Here is a 27,409-nt window from a genome sequence, read left to right on the forward strand (position 1 = left end):
CATCAGTAGAGCTGCTGAGTCTGACCAGGGTCTCTTCTGGTGTCAGGGAGAGATCCAGTCCAGACCCACATAATCATTTATCAGTGATCCTGTCACTATCACTGTGAATGATGTTGTGTGTGTGTACGTGTCTGTGTGTCTGTGTGTCTGTGTGTGTGTGTGTACGTGTCTGTGTAGAAATGTGTAGTAATGTTTTGCTTTGTCCACTACTTTATTTATTTTCTACAACTACCTCAGAACCTGACGGTGATTTGTTGTTCTCTAGTAACTCCTGGACCGTCTACATCAGTCCTAGTAGGAGTGGCTGTGGTCCTGGTTGTTGCTGGTGTTCTACTGGCCATTCTCCCGGTACTGCTGTGTCGATATAAAAACGCCAAAGGTGAGATTTTATCATTTCTCATGTAACTTTTTCATTAATGTTTAGGATAAAAATGTCTAATTACAAAAGTTTAAAACAGTATACATTTCTCATTACAGGTTCATGTTGAAACAGAATATTCTCACGAGTACACCTGTCTTTCAACTAAGTTCCTTTTCATACAGTAAAATCTAATCGGTGTGTTTCATGACTCTCTATTTCCCTGTAGGCCCCCCCAGCCCCAGAGGACTAACCTGAACCCCCAACAGGACCAATGATCTACCCAGGGACGAGCTCCTGATAATGGGTATAAACATCTGCAGCATGGTCAGTCTCTTAGTCCAGACCACTCTACCCTCTCTGTAACCTCACACACTGACTTTTCACCATCCACTTGTGTACAACATGTTACCATACTCTATGTCCCTAGGCAAGCTGAGGGAAAACCGTCCAATAAATCTTTCACTCTCTTCTTTGACCAACAGGTGGCGCTAACATCTATGATACAATCACTCCATCAGTCAATAATGACAGTGGTACTGTACACTGTTAAGTTTAGCATGAATACAGTGTAGAGTTGTTGTTGCAGTTGTTCTTCATATGTTTAATATTTCTAGCATACTAACAGTAAGTAGAGATATTAGTGTATTACCTGTATATTTCAGATGCTGGTGCTGCTACTGCTGGACCAAGTGAGGTCACGTACGCACAGATTCAACTCAAAAATTTGGACAAGAAAAAGATAAGTAATTCTCGACTGTCACGTAAATTAATACAAAATGTAGCAGTGTTATTTACTCATCAAATTTGATAAAACATACAAATTCTCTCATCCTTCTCCTCCTCCTCTAAAATGCCAGCTGATCCAAAAGAAAATCCAGTCTATTTTGAGGTCAAGACAGGGAAGACCAAAGGTGAGACCCATTCTACAGGTTGGCAGTCGGTGAAATCTAAATGTGCGATTTTTGAGTTTCAAAGAAGATGCAAAATATGCAATAAGCTAATTCCTTCATTTGTTGACTGGAAATGTCAATTATCAGCAGCAACTGACTTGATGTTGATGCGACCTATGCTGAGGTTGACCTTAAACAGAAGGCCAACGCCAAGAAGAAGAAAAGTACGACTGGACATCCCTCCTTTCATATTCCCCCTATCATAACCTCACACCTCTGACTCATATTGACTAGCAGTATAATATTCTGTGTCACACCCTGATCTGTTTCACTGGTCTTTGTGATTGTCTCCACCCCCTCTAGGTGTCACCCATCTTTCCCATTATCCCTTGTGTATTTGTGTTCTCTGTTCTATTTCTATTTGTGTTCTCTGTTTGTCTGTTGCCAGTTCGTTTTGTTTCTACAAGCCTACCAGAGGATTTTACGCTGCTCCTGTCTCTCGATTGTTCCTGTTTTCTTGTTTTCCCTGGAGTTGACCATTCTGCCTGCCCTGACCCTGAGCCTGCCTGCCATCCTGTACCTTTGCCCCACCTTTCTGGATTACTGACCTCTGCCTACCCTGACCCTGAGCCTGCATGCCGTCCTGTTCCTTTTTCATACCTATATGGATTACTGACCCCTGCCTGCCCATGACCTGTCTTTTGCCTGCCCCTGTTGGATTAATAAACTGTTGTTACCTCGACATGGTCTGCATCTGGGTCTTACCTGAAACGTGATAGTATGAACTGGCCATGACTGACCCAGCAGACCCGGGGCCAACTGCTCAACGCCATCTCCTCCAAATGAGCCACCATCTGCACTCACGAGGAATTGCTTCGTGGCCTTATAGAAGAGGTCCAAACGTTGGCTGAACACCATGAACGGGCGTTGGACAAATTCCGCGGCTTGCCTGGGAGACAGCCTACCACGGTGGTAACCTCACAGCCCCTGAGTAACTCAGCTGTTAGCAGCGTCGTCTCATCGGTCACTCCACCTTCTCGGGAGATCCGCTTACTTCCCCCGGAACGCTTCAATGGAGAGCCGAGCACCTGTCAGGCGTTTCTAGCTCAGCGTGCCCTCATCTTCGAGCTTCAGCCCTCCTCCTTCCCCTCGGATTGCTCCAAGATGGCCTACCTAATTACGCTGATGTCCGGGAGGGCTCTCACCTGGGCTAATGCTGTATGGGAACAACAACCAACCATATGCGTTAGTCTAGAGAGGTTCGTGGGAGAGGTGGTTTTGATGCTTCTCTCTGGGAGAGAAGCTGCCCGTAAAATAATCCAGCTTCGGCAGGACTTCCTTCAGTGTGGCAAACTATGCAGTGAATTTCCACATGTTGGCAGTGGAGAGTGCTTGGGACCAGGAAGCGCTATTCGATATGTTCCTGCACAGGGTCTCAGAGGAGGTCAAGGACGAGCTTGCTGCTCGGGAGTTACCAACTGATCTCGATTCCTTCCCCGCATTGACCATCAGAATCAATGGGTAATTATGGGAACGACATAGGGAGAGTTAATTTGATTTCGCTCGCACGTCCAGTGATTCCACCTTGCCTCCGAGTCATCCCGGAAATCCCCGATGGTCCCATTGCCGATAGAACCCGAGGCTTCCCGACCTCCCCGGAGAGTCGCCGAAGATGGGTGAGTCACCACTTTCGGAGCCTATGTAACTAGGCAGAGCTGGGCTTACGCCAGCGGAATGGCAATACAGGATCAACACTAAGAGTTGTCTGTATTGCGGGACACTTGGTCATTTTGTGTCTTCTTGTCCTTTAAAAAGACCAGGCTCACCGGTAGGAGCGAGTACTCTGGTGGGCCATATGGATAACTTTTCTGCTTCCCTTGATCAAACCCCTTTTCATGCCATTCTGCTGTGGGGAAACCAGTCTAAATCTTCCCGGGTCTCATTGACTCTGGGGTCGACGAGAGCTTTTTGGACACTACCCTGGCTTCCGAGCTGAACATCCCCATTCAGCCCCTCTCCATTCCCATGGATGTTAGGGCACTGGATGTGAGCTCCATTGGCCGGGTCACTCATAATACCACTCCCTGTGTCAGGGAATCACACTGAAACTATTCCATTTCTGCTCATCAAGTCTCCTCAGATTCCCGTGGTTTTGGGATTCTCCTGGCTCCAGCAACACAATCCCCTCATCAACTGGTCTACTGGTGCCATCATGGGCTGGAGTCTGTGATGCCATGCCCATTGTCTGAAGTCAGCGCAACCTGCCCCGGGACATCTTCCTGGGGGCTCGGAAGGTGCCCCAGACCTCTCCTCCATTCCCGCGGAGTACCAGGATCATCGGGAGGTGTTCAACAAGGCACGGGCCATTTCGCTCTCGCTGCACCGACCATATGACTGCGGGATTGACCTTCTCCTTAGCACCACTCCGCCCCGTTTGACAACTGTACTCGCTGTCGAGACCGGAGACCAAGGCTATGGAGACCTACATTCGGGGACTCCCTATCTGCAGGTTTATCCATCCGTCTTCCTCTCCTGCTGGCGCAGGGTTCTTCTTTGTGGAGAAGGACCCAATGACATAACGGTGAAGAACCGCTACTCGCTACCACTCATCTCCTCAGCCTTCGAGCCGCTCCAGGGGGCCACCGTGTTTTCCAAGCTGGATCTACGGATGCCTACCACCAAATGCGGATACGGGAAGGGGATTAGTAGAAGACCACCTTCAACATGGCCAGTGGCCACTGTGAGTATTTGGTCATGCTATTTGGCCTCACCAACGCCCCTGCTGTGTTCCAGGCTCTGATAAATGATGTTCTCCGTGACATGTTGAACCGGTTCGTCTTCGTCTACATTGATGACATCCTAATCTTCTCCCGCTCCCCCCAAGAACAAGTGCTCCATGTCTGACAGGTTCTTCAACGCCTCCTGGAGAATCAGCTGTTAGCTGTTAAGGAAGAGAAGTGCAATTTGCATCGCTCCACCATCCCCTTTCTGGCGTACATCATCTCCGCTGGGAGTGTCCAGATGGATTCCGGGAAGGTGAGAGTGGTAGTGGATTGGCCAGGGTGCCGATGCAAAGTTTCCTGAAGTTCGCCAACTTTAATCGCCGCTTCATCCTGGGTTACAGCACCCTGGCTTCCCCCCTGTCAGCACTCACCTCTCCCAAAGTTCCGTTCATGTGGTACCCTGCTGTTGACCGGGCGTTCCGGGACCTCAAACACCACTTCACCACTGCTCCCATCTTGGTTCATCCTGACCCTTCCCTTCAGTTCATGGTGGAGGTCGATGCTTCTGATGTAGGAGTGGGGGCGGTCCTGTCCCAGCGTTCTGCCCTGGACCTGAAGCTACATCCCTGCGCCTTCGCCCTCCCATCCCCTCAAAGCCATGGAGAAAAATTACGATGTGGGGAATCGATAGCTTCTCGCAGTGATGATGGCGTTGAAGGAATGGAGGCACTGGCTGGAACGGTCGGATCATTTGTTCATTGTATGGCCCGACCACAAAATTTGAATCAAATCAAACATTATTTGCCACATGCGCCGAATATAACAAGTGTAGACTTTACAGTGAAATGCTCACTGACAAGCCCTTAACCAACAGTGCAGTTCAAGAGTAGGCTAAAATAAACACAATAAGAATAACAATAACGAGGCTATATACAGTGGGTACTGGTACCAACTCAGTGTACAGGCTAGTTGACTTAATCTTTACAGGTGGGGGCGAAGTGACTATGCATAGGTAACAAACAAACAGCGAGTAGCAGCAGTACACAAGGGGAGGGGGGGGGGTCATGTAAATTGTCTGTTTGCGATATTTAGGAATTGTTCAGCAGTCTAATGGCTTGGGGGTTGAAGCTACTGAGGAGCCTTTTGGTCCCAGACTTGACTGACACTCCGGTACCACTTGCCGTGCGGTAGCAGGGAAAACTGTCTATAACTTGGGTGACTGGAATCTTTGACAATTTTATGGGCTTTCCTCTGACACAGCCTATTATATAGGTCCTGGATGGCAGGAAGCTTGGCCCCAGTGATGTACTGGGCCATTGACACTACCCTCTGTAGCGCCTTACGTTCAGATGCCGAGCAGTTGCCATACCAGGCGGTGATGCAACCGATCAGGATGCTCTCGATGGTGCAGCTGTAGAACCTTTTGAGGATCTGGTGACCCAAGCCAAATATTTTCAGTCTCCAGAGGGGGAAAGGGTATTGGTGTGTTTGGACCATGAAAGTTCATTGGTGATGTGGATACCAAGGAACTTGAAACTCTGTTCGGCCCGCCTGTTCGGCCCGCCTTTTCCTGTAGTCCATGATCAAGACAAACGAGATGAGTGGTTGTTGTCCTTGCGCCACAACGCCAGTTCTCTGACCTCCTCCCTATAGGCCATGTCATCGTTGTCAGTGATCAGGCCTACCACTGTTGTGTCATCAGCAAACTTAATAATGGTGTTGGAGTCGTGTTTGTCCATGCAGTAGTGGGTGAACAGGGAATACAGGAGGGGACTAAGTACACACCCCTGACGGGCCCCAGTGTTAAGGATCAGTGTGAGCCGAGCTGTAGTCGATAAACAGCATTCTCACATAAGTGTTCCTTTTGTCCAGGTGAGAAAGGGCTGTGTGGAGTGCGATTGAGATTGCGTCATCTGTGGATCTGTTGGGGTGGTATGCGAATTGGAGTGGGTCTAGGGTGTCCGGGAGGATGCTGTTGATGTGAGTCATGACCAGCCTTTCAAGGCACTTCATGGTTACCAACAAGAATGCTACGGGGAGATAATAATTTAAGCAGGTTATCTTCGCTTCCTTGGGCACAGGGACTATGGTGGTCTGCTTGAAACATGTAGGTATTACAGACTCAGACTCGGTCAGGGAGAGGTTGAAAATGTCAGTGAAGACACTTTACAGTTGGTCCGCGCATGCTTTGAGTACACATCCTGGAAATCCATCTGCCCCTGTGGCTTTGCGGAAAGTTGACCTGCTTAAAGGTTTTGTTCATATCGGCTACCGAGAGCGTTATCACACAGTCATCCAGAACAGCTGGTGCTCTCGTGCATGGTTCAGTGTTGCTTGCCTCAAAGGCTCGCGTCAATGGGCAGCTCGCGTCTGGGTTTCCCTTTGTAGTCCATAATAGTTTTCAAGCCCTGCCACATCCGACGAGCATCAGAGCCGGTGTAGTAGGTTTCAGTCTTAACTTGTTGAGTGTAAGGGGCAGTATTTTCGTTTTTGGCTAAAAAAAAAACATTTGAAACTGCCTATTTCTCAGCCCCAGAAACTAGAACATGCATATAATCGTCAGATTAGGATAGAAAACACTCTAAAGTTTCCAAAACTGTCAAAATATTGTCTGTGAGTATAACAGAACAGATATTGCAGGCGAAAGCCTGAGGAATATCCAATCAGGAAGTGCCTCTTATTTTGAAACCTCTCTGTTCCTATGCATGCCTATCCTCCATTTAAAGGGATATCAACCAGATTCCCTTTTCTGTGGCTTCCCTAAGGTGTCAGTCTTTAGACATAGTTTCAGGCTTTTATTTTGAAAAAATGAGCGTGAAGGATCACATTGCGTAAGTGGATAGGTGGGGGCTCTCAAAGTGAGTTTTGCGCAATTGAGTAAATCCGCCATTGTTCCTCCCACTGTTATTGAAAAAGCTACACATCCGGTTGATATAATATCGAATATATATTTGAAAAACTACCTGAAGATTGATTATAAAAAACGTTTGACATGTTTCTGTGGACATTATAGATATTATTTGGAATATACGTCTGCGTTGTGGTGACAGCTCATTTCTGAACATAACGCGACAAACAAAACGTCGGTATTTTGGGTATAAAAATAATCTTTATGGAACAAAAGGAACATTTGTTGTGTAACTGGGAGTCTCGTGAGTGAAAACATTCGAAGATCAAAGGTAAACCATTTTTTGATTGCTTTTCTGATTTTCGTGACCTAGCTGCATAATGCTTAGTGTACATAATGTTATGCTATCAATAATCTTACACAAACGCTTGGATTGCTTTCGCTGTAAAGCATAATTTCAAAATCTGAGACGACAGGTGGATTAACAAAAGGTTAAGCTGTGTTTTCCTATATTGCACTTGTGATTTCATGAATATGAATATATATATATATTTTTTAGTAATATTATTTGACTGTGGCGCTATGCTATTCAGCGGTTGCTGATGACAATTACCCCACTACTGGGATGGGTAGCTTCAACAAGTTAATCCTGTATTGACTCTCTGCTTGTTTGAAGGTTCATGTGAGGGCATAGCGGGACTTCTTATAAGCGTCCGGATTCATCTCCCGCTCCTTGAAAGCGTCAGCTCTAGCCTTTAGCTCGATGCAGATGTTGCCTGTAATCCATGGCTTCTGGTTGGGATATGTACGTACGGTCACCGTGGGGACGACGTCATCAATGCACTTATTGATGAAGCCGATGACTGAGGTGGTGTATCCCTCAATGCCATTGGATGAATCCTGGAACATATTCCAGTCTGTGCTAGCAGAACAGTCCTGTAGTGTAGCGTCTGCGTCATCTGTCCACTTCCGTATTGAGCGAGTCACTGGTACTTCCTGCTTTAGTTTTTGCTTGTAAGCAAAAATCAGGATGTAATAATTGTGGTCAGATTTACCAAATGAAGGGCGGGGGAGAGCTTTGTGTCTATCTCTTTGTGTGGAGTAAAGGTTGTCTAGGATTTTTTCCCCCTGGTTGCACATGTGACATAAACATTTGGTACAACTGATTCAAGTTTGCCTTCATTGAAGTCCCCGGCCACTAGGTGCGCCGCTTCTTGGAGAGCATTTTCTTCTCTGCTTATGGCCTTGAGTTGGTTAAAAAGTTAAATGACAAATGATAAATGTCTCACCTTTTGGGTTTTATATCGACACAGCAGTATCAGGAGAATGGCCAGTAGAACACCAGCAACAACCAGGCCCACAACCACTCCTACTAGGACTGATGTAGAGGGTCCAGGAGTGTTACGAATCCCTTTTGGCCCGACAGTCTAGGGGGGATGGTAGTGAGACCCGTAACATAACTCATGTAAATTATAATTGTGACAAAGTGAGTGTGAACGAAATAACCACGACAACCGAAATAATACCGTCAAACTCAGGGTTTATTTATAAACACACGGTAATGGGGGGAGCAGGAAAAAGGGGCTGAGCTGGACCCAAGGAAAGAAACAATAAATATACAAAAACACCCCTAAGTTAGACTAGCCTACTTTAATAACAGCTAACTAACTAACCAAAAATACAGTGGGTGGTCCGCCCAGTTCTAACTAGTGTTTTTAACAAAGTTCACCTACGGGTAGTGTATGCCCATGGGCGACTTGTCTTGGTTTCCCCCTTTTCCCACCAGCAACAAACAAACACCATAACCAAAACAATACTCACAGGAGATGAAAGTGATTTGGAGGTGCTCAAACAAAAGAAGAGGTTAATTAATACACAGAGAGCGAGTCAAACACAGAGCTCTACCAACATGGCATTAACAAAGAGATTGAGCTACTGAAATCTATAAAGAATAGAGATCTACCAACATGGCATTACAAAGATTGAGCTACCGAAATCTATGAAGAACAGAGATCTACCCACATGGCATTACAAAGAGATTGAGCTCCTGAGAAAACAAATGATGGGGTTTTTAAACCATGGGGAAGGACCTGTGATAGGGTAGGAAACAGGAGGAGGTGTGTCTTCTGATTGATGGGTTGATTGTTGACTGATTGGGGAGTGATGATGTTCACCTGTGAGGGGAGACAGAGAGAAAAGAAACACACACAGGATACACACACACACAGGATAATGGTATCCGTAACAAGGAGTTACACCTGGAGAGAGAACAGCAAATCACCGTCAGACTCTAAGGTAGTTGTAGAAAATAAATAAAGTAACATTTCTACACAGACACGCACGCATAGCATAGTGAGCTCACCAGTGACGCTGATGTGGAAAGATAAGCTGAGATATGAATTATGGGGCGGTCTTGTCCTTGTCCCCTCACACTGGTACTGACCAGCCTGATCAGAGAGAGAGATGGTGGCGGTTTTACTGGTCTGCCTGTAAAGCCATTCTTTATTTATTAACCAGTGGTATGTCCAGTCTGTGTAGTCTGATAGTTCACACTGCAGCTTGACAGTGTCTCCAGGGTAGTGACTATCTTCACTGAGGCTGTAGGCAGAGCTGTGGAAACAGTTCATTGAAGACAAATGCAGTTAGTGCATCAATCAGTTAAAAGTATATTCTTAGTACCATACACCTGTCACCGTCAGTCTGACTGAATCACTAAACTCTGAATGCTTCTTCTGATCAATATGTGTACCGACACTTGTAGTCACCACTGTCTGAAATCTTAACCTCACTGATCTCATTTTCATGCTTCCTACTAAGGAAGTCTACACTATCCTTGCTCCATGTGTATTTCCAGTCAGTGACTTCACCCCTATGTATGTTACAACTGAGAGTGACAGACTCTCCACTGAATATCTGGGAGGATTTGGGGTGCATGGTCAGAACAGCATTTGCCTGTCCTGCACAAAATAAAACCAGCATGAAACAATTACTTTAACACCTGTTATTTTGAGACACTCAAAACACAAAATGTGTCTATCCAAAAGCAGCTTTAAAAAATCACAAAGATATATGATGAAGCATAAAGAGATGGAGGCTTGATCAAGTGTACAAATATCTACCATCATCATCTTCAGTGTCCAGAGTAGATGTGTGTAGTCAGCACTACAACAAAGATAGTAGAGATGAAATAAATAACATGCCATATTCATGTTTCTGATTACCTGGTATTTTATTTTAAAGGTGCAATCTGCAATTTCTACATCAATTTCTGCACTTTTAAATGAAAGTAGCAATTCAAGTATTTTACTGTCATAACCCAAAATTGACAGTTATGTCACAACAAGTGACAGGGTGGTAATTTTGTTGTAGTTTGAATTACGGACTGCAAGTTTAAATATCCACCGACTTCCCATGTTCTGCACAGAGAGTGTACAGAGACCAAAAACACAAAATCACCACTCTTAAATTTATCTCACTGTAGCGAAGGAACCCTCAACCATTTACAATAATCACAACTTGATACTACAACACATCCAACAAATATAGCATTTTGTATTTATTGTGGTTGTCAGCACATTTTAGAAGCATTGAGTTAGCATCAATCTTTAGTTCCTGGGTAATGACCTGTAAATGCACACCAACACACTAACCAGGTCTGCATGGCATCGGCTATACAATCTCAGGTTCTCACAGAGATGCAACATCTATGTAGGGTGGTCACATTCTTACTTCATATCTCTACCATATTTGCTGCAATTTCCTTTTAGTGCCGTTTAGTAAGGTTTTGCACTGTTTTCTCAATAAGGATTGAAAAACGAAAACAAATCCAAAGCATGAAACTATCTTCATTTCCATTCATGTCTTAGTAAATCAGGTAATTAATTCGTTCTTAGTAAATCAGGTAATTTTGTTCAACAGGAAACATAGCAGGTCAAAAGCAAGCTTACTGTAAAGCCAGGAAGGTCTGCTTTATGTTTTGGATCATTGTCTTGTTGGAAGACAAATCTCAGTCCCAGTCTCAGGTCTTTTGCAGACTCCATCAGGTTTTCTTCCAGAATGGTCCTGTATTTGGCTCCATCCATCTTCCCATCAATTTGAACCATCTTCCCTGTCCCTGCTGAAGAAAAGCAGGCCCAAACCATGATGCTGCCACCACCATGTTTGACAGTGGGGATGGTGTGAGCTGTGTTGCTTTTACGCCAAACATAACGTTTTGCATTGTTGCCAAAAAGTTCAATTTTGGTTTCATCTGACCAGAGCACCTTCTTCCACATGTTTGGTGTGTCTCCCAGGTGGCTTGTGGCAAACTTTAAACGACACTTTTTATGGATATCTTTAAGAAATGGCTCTCTTCTTGCCACTCTTCCATAAAGGCCAGATTTGTGCAATATACGACTGATTGTTGTCCTATGGACAGAGTCTCCCACCTTAGCTGTAGATCTCTGCAGTTCATCCAGAGTGATAATGGGCCTCTTAAGTTTAGAGGGACGGCCAGGTCTTGGTAGATTTGCAGTGGTCTGATACACCTTCCATTTCAATATTATCGCTTGCACAGTGCTCCTTGGGATGTTTAAAGCTTGGGAAATCTTTTTGTATCCAAATCCGGCTTTAAACTTCTTCACAACAGTATCTCGGACCTGCCTGGTGTGTTCCTTGTTCTTCATGATGCTCTCTGCGCTTTTAACGGACCTCTGAGACTATCACAGTGCAGGTGCATTTATACGGAGACTTGATTACACACAGGTGGATTGTATTTATCATCATTAGTCATTTAGGTCAACATTGGATCATTCAGAGATCCTCACTGAACTTCTGGAGAGTTTGCTGCACTGAAAGTAAAGGGGCTGAATAATTTTGCACGCCCAATTATTCAGTTTTTGATTTGTTAAAAAAGTTTGAAATATCCAATAAATGTTGTTGCACTTCATGATTGTGTCCCACTTGTTGTTGATTCTTCACAAAAAAATACAGTTTTATATCTTTATGTTTGAAGCCTGAAAAAAGGTTGCAAAGTTCAAGGGGGCCGAATACTTTCGCAAGGCACTGTATACACACAAACACACTGGACCAACATTGTCCTTCTCGCGAGATAAATATAAATGCTAAGGTTTTTCATGCCAGATTGACATCATTTACGTTGTCATACCAGCCAGATTAATAAGAATAAATGATATGTTCCTTGGAGAACACATAATGATCAAGCTATTGAGTAACAGAAGATCAGAGACCATTATCAAGACCATTTCAAGGACAGCTTTTTTCCATCTACGTAACATTGCAAAAATCAGAAACTTTCTGTCCAAAAATGACGCAGAAAAATTAATCCATGCTTTTGTCACTTCTAGGTTAGACTACTGCAATGCTCTACTTTCCGGCTACCCGGATAAAGCACTAAATAAACTTCAGTTAGTGCTAAATACGGCTGCTAGAATCCTGACTAGAACCAAAAAATTTGATCATATTACTCCAGTGCTAGCCTCTCTTCACTGGCTTCCTGTCAAAGCAAGGGCTGATGTCAAGGTTTTACTGCTAACCTACAAAGCATTACATGGGCTTGCTCCTACCTATCTCTCTGATTTGGTCCTGCCGTACATACCTACACGTACGCTACGGTCACAAGACGCAGGCCTCCTAATTGTCCCTAGAATTTCTAAGCAAACAGCTGGAGGCAGGGCTTTCTCCTATAGAGCTGGAATGGAACGGTCTGCCTACCCATGTCAGAGACGCAAACTCGGTCTCAACCTTTAAGTCTCTACTGAAGACTCATCTCTTCAGTGGGTCATATGATTGAGTGTAGTCTGGCCCAGGAGTGGGAGGGTGAACGGAAAGGCTCTGGAGCAACGAACCGCCCTTGCTGTCTCTGCCTGGCCGGTTCCCCTCTTTCCACTGGGATTCTCTGCCTCTAACCCTATTACAGGGGCTGAGTCACTGGCTTACTGGGGCTCTCTCATGCCGTCCCTGGAGGGGGTGCGTCACCTGAGAGGGTTGAGTCACTGATGTGGTCATCCTGTCTGGGTTGGCGCCCCCCCCCCCCCCCCCCCTTGGGTTGTGCCGTGGCGGAGGTCTTTGTGGGCTATACTCAGCCTTGTCTCAGGATGGTAAGTTGGTGGTTGAAGATATCCCTCTAGTGGTGTGGGGGCTGTGCTTTGGCAAAGTGGGTGGGGTTATATCCTTCCTGTTTGGCCCTGTCCGGGGGTGTCCTCGGAATGGGCCACAGTGTCTCCTGACCCCTCCTGTCTCAGCCTCCAGTATTTATGCAGCAGTAGTAGTTTATGTGTCGGGGGGCTAGGTTCAGTTTGTTATATCTGGAGTACTTCTCCTGTCCTATTCGGTGTCCTGTGTGAATCTAGGTGTGCGTTCTCTAATTCTCTACTTCTCTCTTTCGCTCTCTCGGAGGACCTGTGCCCTAGGACCATGCCCCAGGAATACCTGACATGATGACTCCTTGCTGTCCAAAGTCCACCTGACTGTGCTGCTGCTCCAGTTTCAACTGTTCTGCCTTATTATTATTCGACCATGCTGGTCATTTATGAACATTTGAACATCTTGACCATGTTTTGTTATAATCTCCACCCGGCACAGCCAGAAGAGGACTGGCCACCCCACATAGCCTGGTTCCTCTCTAGGTTTCTTCCTAGGTTTTGGCCTTTCTAGGGAGTTTTTCCTAGCCACCGTGCTTCTACACCTGCATTGCTTGCTGTTTGGGGTTTTAGGCTGGGTTTCTGTACAGCACTTTGAGATATCAGCTGATGTACGAAGGGCTATATAAATAAATTTGATTTGATTTGATTCATTGACAGCCATTTTACCAGTAGGTATGATAACTTGTCATCTTTCATGTTCAATAACACACCAATCACATGTGACAACAGGAAACACAGCAGGTCAAAAGCAAGCTTACTGTAAGGCCAGGAAGGTCTTCCACATTACTAGAAACAGAAAGACAGCATTCCTGGGTGGGCTCAAATCACCAACTTTTAAATTAACAGTCTAACGCGCCAACCAATTGCACCACAGAGACTTGTGGTTATACTGACCCTCAGCAGGCCAAAGTCTCATGGAAGCTCAAACCAAGTCAGGAAGGGTCAGTTCACATCTCCACAATCTGAAAAATGTCATCCCTGGGTGGTGATGATGCACCAACCTTTAGATTGACAGTCAAACACGCTAACTGATTGCACTAGAGAGGCTTGTGTTGGCATTGACCATCAGCAGGGCAAAATAACAGGAATCTCATTACAGGTCCACGATGTCACATCCACATCATGGAGCACAATAAACTGAGAACTGTCATCCCTGGGTGGGCTCGAACCACCAACCTTTAGATTAACAGTCTAACGCGCTAACCAATTGCGCCACAGAGACTTTTGGTGTATACGACCCTGACGCTTGAATGATGGCCATTTGTGCTCTCATCCAACTGAACATGGAGTTTACGAAACAACAACACTTTGTTCCAATGGTTGTGTTAACGTGCATCAAAAGTGCAGCAACATTTTCAAGGAAGTAGACCTATAGTTTTCTAATGTTTGTTAGCTTTTTGAATGGCCTTAAAAGGGCAAAAATGTAGCGCAATGTTCGTCAGCGCAACATTATATTAAAAGGCATCTGGCAGGAGTAAATTCAGCCGCAATCACAAATATATTCTGATAAATATATATTTTAAACAACTGCATTTTCACAAATGTAATATATAATCGCCAAGCCCATTCAAAATAATTAGGGGACTGACTCCGGAAGAATGATGAAGTGGCTAGTCACTTTCATGGCGTATTGGCGTACATATACACACAAACACACTGGACCAACATTGTCCTTCTCGCGAGATAAATATAAATGCTAAGGTTTTTCATGCCAGATTGACATCATTTACGTTGTCATACCAGCCAGATTAATAAGAATAAATTATATGTTCCTTGGAGAACACAGAATGATCAAGCTATTGAGTAACAGAAGATCAGAGACCATTGACAGCCATTTTACCAGTAGGTATGATAACTTGTCATCTTTCATGTTCAACAACACACCAATCACATGTGACAACAGGAAACACAGCAGGTCAAAAGCAAGCTTACTGTAAGGCCAGGAAGGTCTTCCACATCACTAGAAACAGAAAGACAGCATTCCTGGGTGGGCTCAAATCACCAACTTTTAAATTAACAGTCTAACGCGCCAACCAATTGCACCACAGAGACTTGTGGTTATACTGACCCTCAGCAGGCCAAAGTCTCATGGAAGCTCAAGCCAAGTCAGGAAGGGTCAGTTCACATCTCCACAATCTGAAAAATGTCATCCCTGGGTGGTGATGATGCACCAACCTTTAGATTGACAGTCAAACACGCTAACTGATTGCACTAGAGAGGCTTGTGTTGGCATTGACCGGGGCAAAATAACAGGAATCTCATTACAGGTCCAGGATGTCACATCCACATCATGGAGCACAACAAACTGACAACTGTCGTCCCTGGGTGGGCTCGAACCACCAACCTTTAGATTAACAGTCTAACGCGGTAACCAATTGCGCCACAGAGACTTGTGGTGTATATGACCCTGACGCTTGATCGATGGCCATTTGTGCTCTCATCCAACTGAACATGGAGTTTACGAAACAACAACACTTTGTTCCAATTGTTGTGTTAACGTGCATCAAAAGTGCAGCAACATTTTCAAGGAAGTAGACCTATAGTTTTCTAATGTTTGTTAGCTTTTTGAATGGCCTTAAAAGGGCAAAAATGTAGCGCAATGTTCGTCAGCGCAACATTATATTAAAAGGCATCTGGCAGGAGTAAATCCCGCCTCAATCACAAATATATTCTGATAAATATATATTTTAAACAACTGCATTTTCACAAGTGTAATATATAATCGCCAAGCCCATTCAAAATAATTAGGGGACTGACTCCGGAAGAATGATGAAGTGGCTAGTCACTTTCATGGCGTATTGGCGTACATATACACACAAACACACTGGACCAACATTGTCCTTCTCGCGAGATAAATATAAATGCTAAGGTTTTTCATGCCAGATTGACATCATTTACGTTGTCATACCAGCCAGATTAATAAGAATAAATTATATGTTCCTTGGAGAACACAGAATGATCAAGCTATTGAGTAACAGAAGATCAGAGACCATTGACAGCCATTTTACCAGTAGGTATGATAACTTGTCATCTTTCATGTTCAACAACACACCAATCACATGTGACAACAGGAAACACAGCAGGTCAAAAGCAAGCTTACTGTAAGGCCAGGAAGGTCTTCCACATCACTAGAAACAGAAAGACAGCATTCCTGGGTGGGCACAAATCACCAACTTTTAAATTAACAGTCTAACGCGCCAACCAATTGCACCACAGATACTTGTGGTTACACTGACCCTCAGCAGGCCAAAGTCTCATGGAAGCTCAAACCAAGTCAGGAAGGGTCAGTTCACATCTCCACAATCTGAAAAATGTCATCCCTGGGTGGTGATGATGCACCAACCTTTAGATTGACAGTCAAACACGCTAACTGATTGCACTAGAGAGGCTTGTGTTGGCATTGACCGGGGCAAAATAACAGGAATCTCATTACAGGTCCAGGATGTCACATCCACATCATGGAGCACAACAAACTGACAACTGTCGTCCCTGGGTGGGCTCGAACCACCAACCTTTAGATTAACAGTCTAACGCGGTAACCAATTGCGCCACAGAGACTTGTGGTGTATATGACCCTGACGCTTGATCGATGGCCATTTGTGCTCTCATCCAACTGAACATGGAGTTTACGAAACAACAACACTTTGTTCCAATTGTTGTGTTAACGTGCATCAAAAGTGCAGCAACATTTTCAAGGAAGTAGACCTATAGTTTTCTAATGTTTGTTAGCTTTTTGAATGGCCTTAAAAGGGCAAAAATGTAGCGCAATGTTCGTCAGCGCAACATTATATTAAAAGGCATCTGGCAGGAGTAAATCCCGCCTCAATCACAAATATATTCTGATAAATATATATTTTAAACAACTGCATTTTCACAAGTGTAATATATAATCGCCAAGCCCATTCAAAATAATTAGGGGACTGACTCCGGAAGAATGATGAAGTGGCTAGTCACTTTCATGGCGTATTGGCGTACATATACACACAAACACACTGGACCAACATTGTCCTTCTCGCGAGATAAATATAAATGCTAAGGTTTTTCATGCCAGATTGACATCATTTACGTTGTCATACCAGCCAGATTAATAAGAATAAATTATATGTTCCTTGGAGAACACAGAATGATCAAGCTATTGAGTAACAGAAGATCAGAGACCATTGACAGCCATTTTACCAGTAGGTATGATAACTTGTCATCTTTCATGTTCAACAACACACCAATCACATGTGACAACAGGAAACACAGCAGGTCAAAAGCAAGCTTACTGTAAGGCCAGGAAGGTCTTCCACATCACTAGAAACAGAAAGACAGCATTCCTGGGTGGGCACAAATCACCAACTTTTAAATTAACAGTCTAACGCGCCAACCAATTGCACCACAGATACTTGTGGTTACACTGACCCTCAGCAGGCCAAAGTCTCATGGAAGCTCAAACCAAGTCAGGAAGGGTCAGTTCACATCTCCACAATCTGAAAAATGTCATCCCTGGGTGGTGATGATGCACCAACCTTTAGATTGACAGTCAATCTAGTGATTGCACTAGAGAGGCTTGTGTTGGCATTGACCGGGGCAAAATAACAGGAATCTCATTACAGGTCCAGGATGTCACATCCACATCATGGAGCACAACAAACTGACAACTGTCGTCCCTGGGTGGGCTCGAACCACCAACCTTTAGATTAACAGTCTAACGCGCTAACCAATTGCGCCACAGAGACTTGTGGTGTATATGACCCTGACGCTTGATCGATGGCCATTTGTGCTCTCATCCAACTGAACATGGAGTTTACGAAACAACAACACTTTGTTCCAATTGTTGTGTTAACGTGCATCAAAAGTGCAGCAACATTTTCAAGGAAGTAGACCTATAGTTTTCTAATGTTTGTTAGCTTTTTGAATGGCCTTAAAAGGGCAAAAATGTAGCGCAATGTTCGTCAGCGCAACATTATATTAAAAGGCATCTGGCAGGAGTAAATCCCGCCTCAATCACAAATATATTCTGATAAATATATATTTTAAACAACTGCATTTTCACAAATGTAATATATAATCGCCAAGCCCATTCAAAATAATTAGGGGACTGACTCCGGAAGAATGATGAAGTGGCTAGTCACTTTCATGGCGTATTGGCGTGCATATACACACAAACACACTGGACCAACATTGTCCTTCTCGCGAGATAAATATAAATGCTAAGGTTTTTCATGCCAGATTGACATCATTTACGTTGTCATACCAGCCAGATTAATAAGAATAAATTATATGTTCCTTGGAGAACACAGAATGATCAAGCTATTGAGTAACAGAAGATCAGAGACCATTGACAGCCATTTTACCAGTAGGTATGATAACTTGTCATCTTTCATGTTCAACAACACACCAATCACATGTGACAACAGGAAACACAGCAGGTCAAAAGCAAGCTTACTGTAAGGCCAGGAAGGTCTTCCACATCACTAGAAACAGAAAGACAGCATTCCTGGGTGAGCACAAATCACCAACTTTTAAATTAACAGTCTAACGCGCCAACCAATTGCACCACAGATACTTGTGGTTACACTGACCCTCAGCAGGCCAAAGTCTCATGGAAGCTCAAACCAAGTCAGGAAGGGTCAGTTCACATCTCCACAATCTGAAAAATGTCATCCCTGGGTGGTGATGATGCACCAACCTTTAGATTGACAGTCAAACACGCTAACTGATTGCACTAGAGAGGCTTGTGTTGGCATTGACCGGGGCAAAATAACAGGAATCTCATTACAGGTCCAGGATGTCACATCCACATCATGGAGCACAACAAACTGAGAACTGTCGTCCCTGGGTGGGCTCGAACCACCAACCTTTAGATTAACAGTCTAACGCGCTAACCAATTGCGCCACAGAGACTTGTGGTGTATATGATCCTGACGCTTGATCGATGGCCATTTGTGCTCTCATCCAACTGAACATGGAGTTTACGAAACAACAACACTTTGTTCCAATTGTTGTGTTAACGTGCATCAAAAGTGCAGCAACATTTTCAAGGAAGTAGACCTATAGTTTTCTAATGTTTGTTAGCTTTTTGAATGGCCTTAAAAGGGCAAAAATGTAGCGCAATGTTCGTCAGCGCAACATTATATTAAAAGGCATCTGGCAGGAGTAAATCCCGCCTCAATCACAAATATATTCTGATAAATATATATTTTAAACAACTGCATTTTCACAAATGTAATATATAATCGCCAAGCCCATTCAAAATAATTAGGGGACTGACTCCGGAAGAATGATGAAGTGGCTAGTCACTTTCATGGCGTATTGGCGTACATATACACACAAACACACTGGACCAACATTGTCCTTCTCGCGAGATAAATATAAATGCTAAGGTTTTTCATGCCAGATTGACATCATTTACGTTGTCATACCAGCCAGATTAATAAGAATAAATTATATGTTCCTTGGAGAACACAGAATGATCAAGCTATTGAGTAACAGAAGATCAGAGACCATTGACAGCCATTTTACCAGTAGGTATGATAACTTGTCATCTTTCATGTTCAACAACACACCAATCACATGTGACAACAGGAAACACAGCAGGTCAAAAGCAAGCTTACTGTAAGGCCAGGAAGGTCTTCCACATCACTAGAAACAGAAAGACAGCATTCCTGGGTGGGCTCAAATCACCAACTTTTAAATTAACAGTCTAACGCACCAACCAATTGCACCACAGAGACTTGTGGTTACACTGACCCTCAGCAGGCCAAAGTCTCATGGAAGCTCAAACCAAGTCAGGAAGGGTCAGTTCACATCTCCACAATCTGAAAAATGTCATCCCTGGGTGGTGATGATGCACCAACCTTTAGATTGACAGTCAAACACGCTAACTGATTGCACTAGAGAGGCTTGTGTTGGCATTGACCGGGGCAAAATAACAGGAATCTCATTACAGGTCCAGGATGTCACATCCACATCATGGAGCACAACAAACTGAGAACTGTCGTCCCTGGGTGGGCTCGAACCACCAACCTTTAGATTAACAGTCTAACGCGCTAACCAATTGCGCCACAGAGACTTGTGGTGTATATGATCCTGACGCTTGATCGATGGCCATTTGTGCTCTCATCCAACTGAACATGGAGTTTACGAAACAACAACACTTTGTTCCAATTGTTGTGTTAACGTGCATCAAAAGTGCAGCAACATTTTCAAGGAAGTAGACCTATAGTTTTCTAATGTTTGTTAGCTTTTTGAATGGCCTTAAAAGGGCAAAAATGTAGCGCAATGTTCGTCAGCGCAACATTATATTAAAAGGCATCTGGCAGGAGTAAATCCCGCCTCAATCACAAATATATTCTGATAAATATATATTTTAAACAACTGCATTTTCACAAATGTAATATATAATCGCCAAGCCCATTCAAAATAATTAGGGGACTGACTCCGGAAGAATGATGAAGTGGCTAGTCACTTTCATGGCGTATTGGCGTACATATACACACAAACACACTGGACCAACATTGTCCTTCTCGCGAGATAAATATAAATGCTAAGGTTTTTCATGCCAGATTGACATCATTTTCGTTGTCATACCAGCCAGATTAATAAGAATAAATTATATGTTCCTTGGAGAACACAGAATGATCAAGCTATTGAGTAACAGAAGATCAGAGACCATTGACAGCCATTTTACCAGTAGGTATGATAACTTGTCATCTTTCATGTTCAACAACACACCAATCACATGTGACAACAGGAAACACAGCAGGTCAAAAGCAAGCTTACTGTAAGGCCAGGAAGGTCTTCCACATCACTAGAAACAGAAAGACAGCATTCCTGGGTGGGCTCAAATCACCAACTTTTAAATTAACAGTCTAACGCACCAACCAATTGCACCACAGAGACTTGTGGTTACACTGACCCTCAGCAGGCCAAAGTCTCATGGAAGCTCAAACCAAGTCAGGAAGGGTCAGTTCACATCTCCACAATCTGAAAAATGTCATCCCTGGGTGGTGATGATGCACCATGTTTGACAGTCAAACACGCTAACTGATTGCACTAGAGAGGCTTGTGTTGGCATTGACCGGGGCAAAATAACAGGAATCTCATTACAGGTCCAGGATGTCACATCCACATCATGGAGCACAACAAACTGAGAACTGTCGTCCCTGGGTGGGCTCGAACCACCAACCTTTAGATTAACAGTCTAACGCACTAACCAATTGCGCCACAGAGACTTGTGGTGTATATGATCCTGACGCTTGATCGATGGCCATTTGTGCTCTCATCCAACTGAACATGGAGTTTACGAAACAACAACACTTTGTTCCAATTGTTGTGTTAACGTGCATCAAAAGTGCAGCAACATTTTCAAGGAAGTAGACCTATAGTTTTCTAATGTTTGTTAGCTTTTTGAATGGCCTTAAAAGGGCAAAAATGTAGCGCAATGTTCGTCAGCGCAACATTATATTAAAAGGCATCTGGCAGGAGTAAATCCCGCCTCAATCACAAATATATTCTGATAAATATATATTTTAAACAACTGCATTTTCACAAATGTAATATATAATCGCCAAGCCCATTCAAAATAATTAGGGGACTGACTCCGGAAGAATGATGAAGTGGCTAGTCACTTTCATGGCGTATTGGCGTACATATACACACAAACACACTGGACCAACATTGTCCTTCTCGCGAGATAAATATAAATGCTAAGGTTTTTCATGCCAGATTGACATCATTTTCGTTGTCATACCAGCCAGATTAATAAGAATAAATTATATGTTCCTTGGAGAACACAGAATGATCAAGCTATTGAGTAACAGAAGATCAGAGACCATTGACAGCCATTTTACCAGTAGGTATGATAACTTGTCATCTTTCATGTTCAACAACACACCAATCACATGTGACAACAGGAAACACAGCAGGTCAAAAGCAAGCTTACTGTAAGGCCAGGAAGGTCTTCCACATCACTAGAAACAGAAAGACAGCATTCCTGGGTGGGCTCAAATCACCAACTTTTAAATTAACAGTCTAACGCACCAACCAATTGCACCACAGAGACTTGTGGTTACACTGACCCTCAGCAGGCCAAAGTCTCATGGAAGCTCAAACCAAGTCAGGAAGGGTCAGTTCACATCTCCACAATCTGAAAAATGTCATCCCTGGGTGGTGATGATGCACCATGTTTGACAGTCAAACACGCTAACTGATTGCACTAGAGAGGCTTGTGTTGGCATTGACCGGGGCAAAATAACAGGAATCTCATTACAGGTCCAGGATGTCACATCCACATCATGGAGCACAACAAACTGAGAACTGTCGTCCCTGGGTGGGCTCGAACCACCAACCTTTAGATTAACAGTCTAACGCGCTAACCAATTGCGCCACAGAGACTTGTGGTGTATATGACCCTGACGCTTGATTGATGGCCATTTGTGCTCTCATCCAACTGAACATGGAGTTTACGAAACAACAACACTTTGTTCCAATTGTTGTGTTAACGTGCATCAAAAGTGCAGCAACATTTTCAAGGAAGTAGACCTATAGTTTTCTAATGTTTGTTAGCTTTTTGAATGGCCTTAAAAGGGCAAAAATGTAGCGCAATGTTCGTCAGCGCAACATTATATTAAAAGGCATCTGGCAGGAGTAAATCCCGCCTCAATCACAAATATATTCTGATAAATATATATTTTAAACAACTGCATTTTCACAAATGTAATATATAATCGCCAAGCCCATTCAAAATAATTAGGGGACTGACTCCGGAAGAATGATGAAGTGGCTAGTCACTTTCATGGCGTATTGGCGTACATATACACACAAACACACTGGACCAACATTGTCCTTCTCGCGAGATAAATATAAATGCTAAGGTTTTTCATGCCAGATTGACATCATTTACGTTGTCATACCAGCCAGATTAATAAGAATAAATTATATGTTCCTTGGAGAACACAGAATGATCAAGCTATTGAGTAACAGAAGATCAGAGACCATTGACAGCCATTTTACCAGTAGGTATGATAACTTGTCATCTTTCATGTTCAACAACACACCAATCACATGTGACAACAGGAAACACAGCAGGTCAAAAGCAAGCTTACTGTAAGGCCAGGAAGGTCTTCCACATCACTAGAAACAGAAAGACAGCATTCCTGGGTGGGCTCAAATCACCAACTTTTAAATTAACAGTCTAACGCACCAACCAATTGCACCACAGAGACTTGTGGTTACACTGACCCTCAGCAGGCCAAAGTCTCATGGAAGCTCAAACCAAGTCAGGAAGGGTCAGTTCACATCTCCACAATCTGAAAAATGTCATCCCTGGGTGGTGATGATGCACCAACCTTTAGATTGACAGTCAAACACGCTAACTGATTGCACTAGAGAGGCTTGTGTTGGCATTGACCGGGGCAAAATAACAGGAATCTCATTACAGGTCCAGGATGTCACATCCACATCATGGAGCACAACAAACTGAGAACTGTCGTCCCTGGGTGGGCTCGAACCACCAACCTTTAGATTAACAGTCTAACAACTAACCAATTGCGCCACAGAGACTTGTGGTGTATATGATCCTGACGCTTGATCGATGGCCATTTGTGCTCTCATCCAACTGAACATGGAGTTTACGAAACAACAACACTTTGTTCCAATTGTTGTGTTAACGTGCATCAAAAGTGCAGCAACATTTTCAAGGAAGTAGACCTATAGTTTTCTAATGTTTGTTAGCTTTTTGAATGGCCTTAAAAGGGCAAAAATGTAGCGCAATGTTCGTCAGCGCAACATTATATTAAAAGGCATCTGGCAGGAGTAAATCCCGCCTCAATCACAAATATATTCTGATAAATATATATTTTAAACAACTGCATTTTCACAAATGTAATATATAATCGCCAAGCCCATTCAAAATAATTAGGGGACTGACTCCGGAAGAATGATGAAGTGGCTAGTCACTTTCATGGCGTATTGGCGTACATATACACACAAACACACTGGACCAACATTGTCCTTCTCGCGAGATAAATATAAATGCTAAGGTTTTTCATGCCAGATTGACATCATTTACGTTGTCATACCAGCCAGATTAATAAGAATAAATTATATGTTCCTTGGAGAACACAGAATGATCAAGCTATTGAGTAACAGAAGATCAGAGACCATTGACAGCCATTTTACCAGTAGGTATGATAACTTGTCATCTTTCATGTTCAACAACACACCAATCACATGTGACAACAGGAAACACAGCAGGTCAAAAGCAAGCTTACTGTAAGGCCAGGAAGGTCTTCCACATCACTAGAAACAGAAAGACAGCATTCCTGGGTGGGCTCAAATCACCAACTTTTAAATTAACAGTCTAACGCACCAACCAATTGCACCACAGAGACTTGTGGTTACACTGACCCTCAGCAGGCCAAAGTCTCATGGAAGCTCAAACCAAGTCAGGAAGGGTCAGTTCACATCTCCACAATCTGAAAAATGTCATCCCTGGGTGGTGATGATGCACCATGTTTGACAGTCAAACACGCTAACTGATTGCACTAGAGAGGCTTGTGTTGGCATTGACCGGGGCAAAATAACAGGAATCTCATTACAGGTCCAGGATGTCACATCCACATCATGGAGCACAACAAACTGAGAACTGTCGTCCCTGGGTGGGCTCGAACCACCAACCTTTAGATTAACAGTCTAACGCGCTAACCAATTGCGCCACAGAGACTTGTGGTGTATATGATCCTTACGCTTGATCGATGGCCATTTGTGCTCTCATCCAACTGAACATGGAGTTTACGAAACAACAACACTTTGTTCCAATTGTTGTGTTAACGTGCATCAAAAGTGCAGCAACATTTTCAAGGAAGTAGACCTATAGTTTTCTAATGTTTGTTAGCTTTTTGAATGGCCTTAAAAGGGCAAAAATGTAGCGCAATGTTCGTCAGCGCAACATTATATTAAAAGGCATCTGGCAGGAGTAAATCCCGCCTCAATCACAAATATATTCTGATAAATATATATTTTAAACAACTGCATTTTCACAAATGTAATATATAATCGCCAAGCCCATTCAAAATAATTAGGGGACTGACTCCGGAAGAATGATGAAGTGGCTAGTCACTTTCATGGCGTATTGGCGTACATATACACACAAACACACTGGACCAACATTGTCCTTCTCGCGAGATAAATATAAATGCTAAGGTTTTTCATGCCAGATTGACATCATTTACGTTGTCATACCAGCCAGATTAATAAGAATAAATTATATGTTCCTTGGAGAACACAGAATGATCAAGCTATTGAGTAACAGAAGATCAGAGACCATTGACAGCCATTTTACCAGTAGGTATGATAACTTGTCATCTTTCATGTTCAACAACACACCAATCACATGTGACAACAGGAAACACAGCAGGTCAAAAGCAAGCTTACTGTAAGGCCAGGAAGGTCTTCCACATCACTAGAAACAGAAAGACAGCATTCCTGGGTGGGCTCAAATCACCAACTTTTAAATTAACAGTCTAACGCACCAACCAATTGCACCACAGAGACTTGTGGTTACACTGACCCTCAGCAGGCCAAAGTCTCATGGAAGCTCAAACCAAGTCAGGAAGGGTCAGTTCACATCTCCACAATCTGAAAAATGTCATCCCTGGGTGGTGATGATGCACCATGTTTGACAGTCAAACACGCTAACTGATTGCACTAGAGAGGCTTGTGTTGGCATTGACCGGGGCAAAATAACAGGAATCTCATTACAGGTCCAGGATGTCACATCCACATCATGGAGCACAACAAACTGAGAACTGTCGTCCCTGGGTGGGCTCGAACCACCAACCTTTAGATTAACAGTCTAACGCGCTAACCAATTGCGCCACAGAGACTTGTGGTGTATATGATCCTGACGCTTGATCGATGGCCATTTGTGCTCTCATCCAACTGAACATGGAGTTTACGAAACAACAACACTTTGTTCCAATTGTTGTGTTAACGTGCATCAAAAGTGCAGCAACATTTTCAAGGAAGTAGACCTATAGTTTTCTAATGTTTGTTAGCTTTTTGAATGGCCTTAAAAGGGCAAAAATGTAGCGCAATGTTCGTCAGCGCAACATTATATTAAAAGGCATCTGGCAGGAGTAAATCCCGCCTCAATCACAAATATATTCTGATAAATATATATTTTAAACAACTGCATTTTCACAAATGTAATATATAATCGCCAAGCCCATTCAAAATAATTAGGGGACTGACTCCGGAAGAATGATGAAGTGGCTAGTCACTTTCATGGCGTATTGGCGTACATATACACACAAACACACTGGACCAACATTGTCCTTCTCGCGAGATAAATATAAATGCTAAGGTTTTTCATGCCAGATTGACATCATTTACGTTGTCATACCAGCCAGATTAATAAGAATAAATTATATGTTCCTTGGAGAACACAGAATGATCAAGCTATTGAGTAACAGAAGATCAGAGACCATTGACAGCCATTTTACCAGTAGGTATGATAACTTGTCATCTTTCATGTTCAACAACACACCAATCACATGTGACAACAGGAAACACAGCAGGTCAAAAGCAAGCTTACTGTAAGGCCAGGAAGGTCTTCCACATCACTAGAAACAGAAAGACAGCATTCCTGGGTGGGCACAAATCACCAACTTTTAAATTAACAGTCTAACGCGCCAACCAATTGCACCACAGATACTTGTGGTTACACTGACCCTCAGCAGGCCAAAGTCTCATGGAAGCTCAAACCAAGTCAGGAAGGGTCAGTTCACATCTCCACAATCTGAAAAATGTCATCCCTGGGTGGTGATGATGCACCAACCTTTAGATTGACAGTCAAACACGCTAACTGATTGCACTAGAGAGGCTTGTGTTGGCATTGACCGGGGCAAAATAACAGGAATCTCATTACAGGTCCAGGATGTCACATCCACATCATGGAGCACAACAAACTGACAACTGTCGTCCCTGGGTGGGCTCAAACCACCAACCTTTAGATTAACAGTCTAACACGCTAACCAATTGCACCACAGAGACTTGTGGTGTATATTACCCTGACGCTTGATCGATGGCCATTTGTGCTCTCATCCAACTGAACATGGAGTTTACGAAACAACAACACTTTGTTCCAATTGTTGTGTTAACGTGCATCAAAAGTGCAGCAACATTTTCAAGGAAGTAGACCTATAGTTTTCTAATGTTTGTTAGCTTTTTGAATGGCCTTAAAAGGGCAAAAATGTAGCGCAATGTTCGTCAGCGCAACATTATATTAAAAGGCATCTGGCAGGAGTAAATTCAGCCGCAATCACAAATATATTATGATAAATATATATTTTAAACAACTGCATTTTCACAAATGTAATATATAATCGCCAAGCCCATTCAAAATAATTAGGGGACTGACTCCGGAAGAATGATGAAGTGGCTAGTCACTTTCATGG

The 27,409-nt window shown here is 43.4% G+C and overlaps 11 non-coding genes across 11 annotated transcripts; all 11 read right to left on the reverse strand.

Annotated features, from left to right (window-relative positions):
• Positions 1–14,113: 14,113 nt before the first annotated feature.
• On the reverse strand, positions 14,114–14,187 carry trnan-guu. The gene has a single exon. It is a non-coding gene; the product is annotated as a tRNA-Asn (tRNA).
• Positions 14,188–15,281: 1,094 nt separating this feature from the next.
• On the reverse strand, positions 15,282–15,355 carry trnan-guu. Its single transcript has one exon. It is a non-coding gene; the product is annotated as a tRNA-Asn (tRNA).
• A 1,094-nt stretch (positions 15,356–16,449) lies between these two features.
• Positions 16,450–16,523, reverse strand: trnan-guu. The gene has a single exon. It is a non-coding gene; the product is annotated as a tRNA-Asn (tRNA).
• Positions 16,524–17,612: 1,089 nt separating this feature from the next.
• trnan-guu lies at positions 17,613–17,686 on the reverse strand. The gene has a single exon. It is a non-coding gene; the product is annotated as a tRNA-Asn (tRNA).
• Positions 17,687–18,780: 1,094 nt separating this feature from the next.
• Positions 18,781–18,854, reverse strand: trnan-guu. Its single transcript has one exon. It is a non-coding gene; the product is annotated as a tRNA-Asn (tRNA).
• A 1,094-nt stretch (positions 18,855–19,948) lies between these two features.
• On the reverse strand, positions 19,949–20,022 carry trnan-guu. The gene has a single exon. It is a non-coding gene; the product is annotated as a tRNA-Asn (tRNA).
• Positions 20,023–21,110: 1,088 nt separating this feature from the next.
• Positions 21,111–21,184, reverse strand: trnan-guu. Its single transcript has one exon. It is a non-coding gene; the product is annotated as a tRNA-Asn (tRNA).
• A 1,088-nt stretch (positions 21,185–22,272) lies between these two features.
• Positions 22,273–22,346, reverse strand: trnan-guu. The gene has a single exon. It is a non-coding gene; the product is annotated as a tRNA-Asn (tRNA).
• Positions 22,347–24,601: 2,255 nt separating this feature from the next.
• trnan-guu lies at positions 24,602–24,675 on the reverse strand. The gene has a single exon. It is a non-coding gene; the product is annotated as a tRNA-Asn (tRNA).
• Positions 24,676–25,763: 1,088 nt separating this feature from the next.
• Positions 25,764–25,837, reverse strand: trnan-guu. The gene has a single exon. It is a non-coding gene; the product is annotated as a tRNA-Asn (tRNA).
• A 1,094-nt stretch (positions 25,838–26,931) lies between these two features.
• Positions 26,932–27,005, reverse strand: trnan-guu. The gene has a single exon. It is a non-coding gene; the product is annotated as a tRNA-Asn (tRNA).
• Between the last annotated feature and the right edge of the window lie 404 nt (positions 27,006–27,409).

This window comes from Oncorhynchus mykiss, chromosome 21 (genome assembly GCF_013265735.2).
Source record: "Oncorhynchus mykiss isolate Arlee chromosome 21, USDA_OmykA_1.1, whole genome shotgun sequence".
Classification (NCBI taxonomy): domain Eukaryota; kingdom Metazoa; phylum Chordata; class Actinopteri; order Salmoniformes; family Salmonidae; genus Oncorhynchus; species Oncorhynchus mykiss.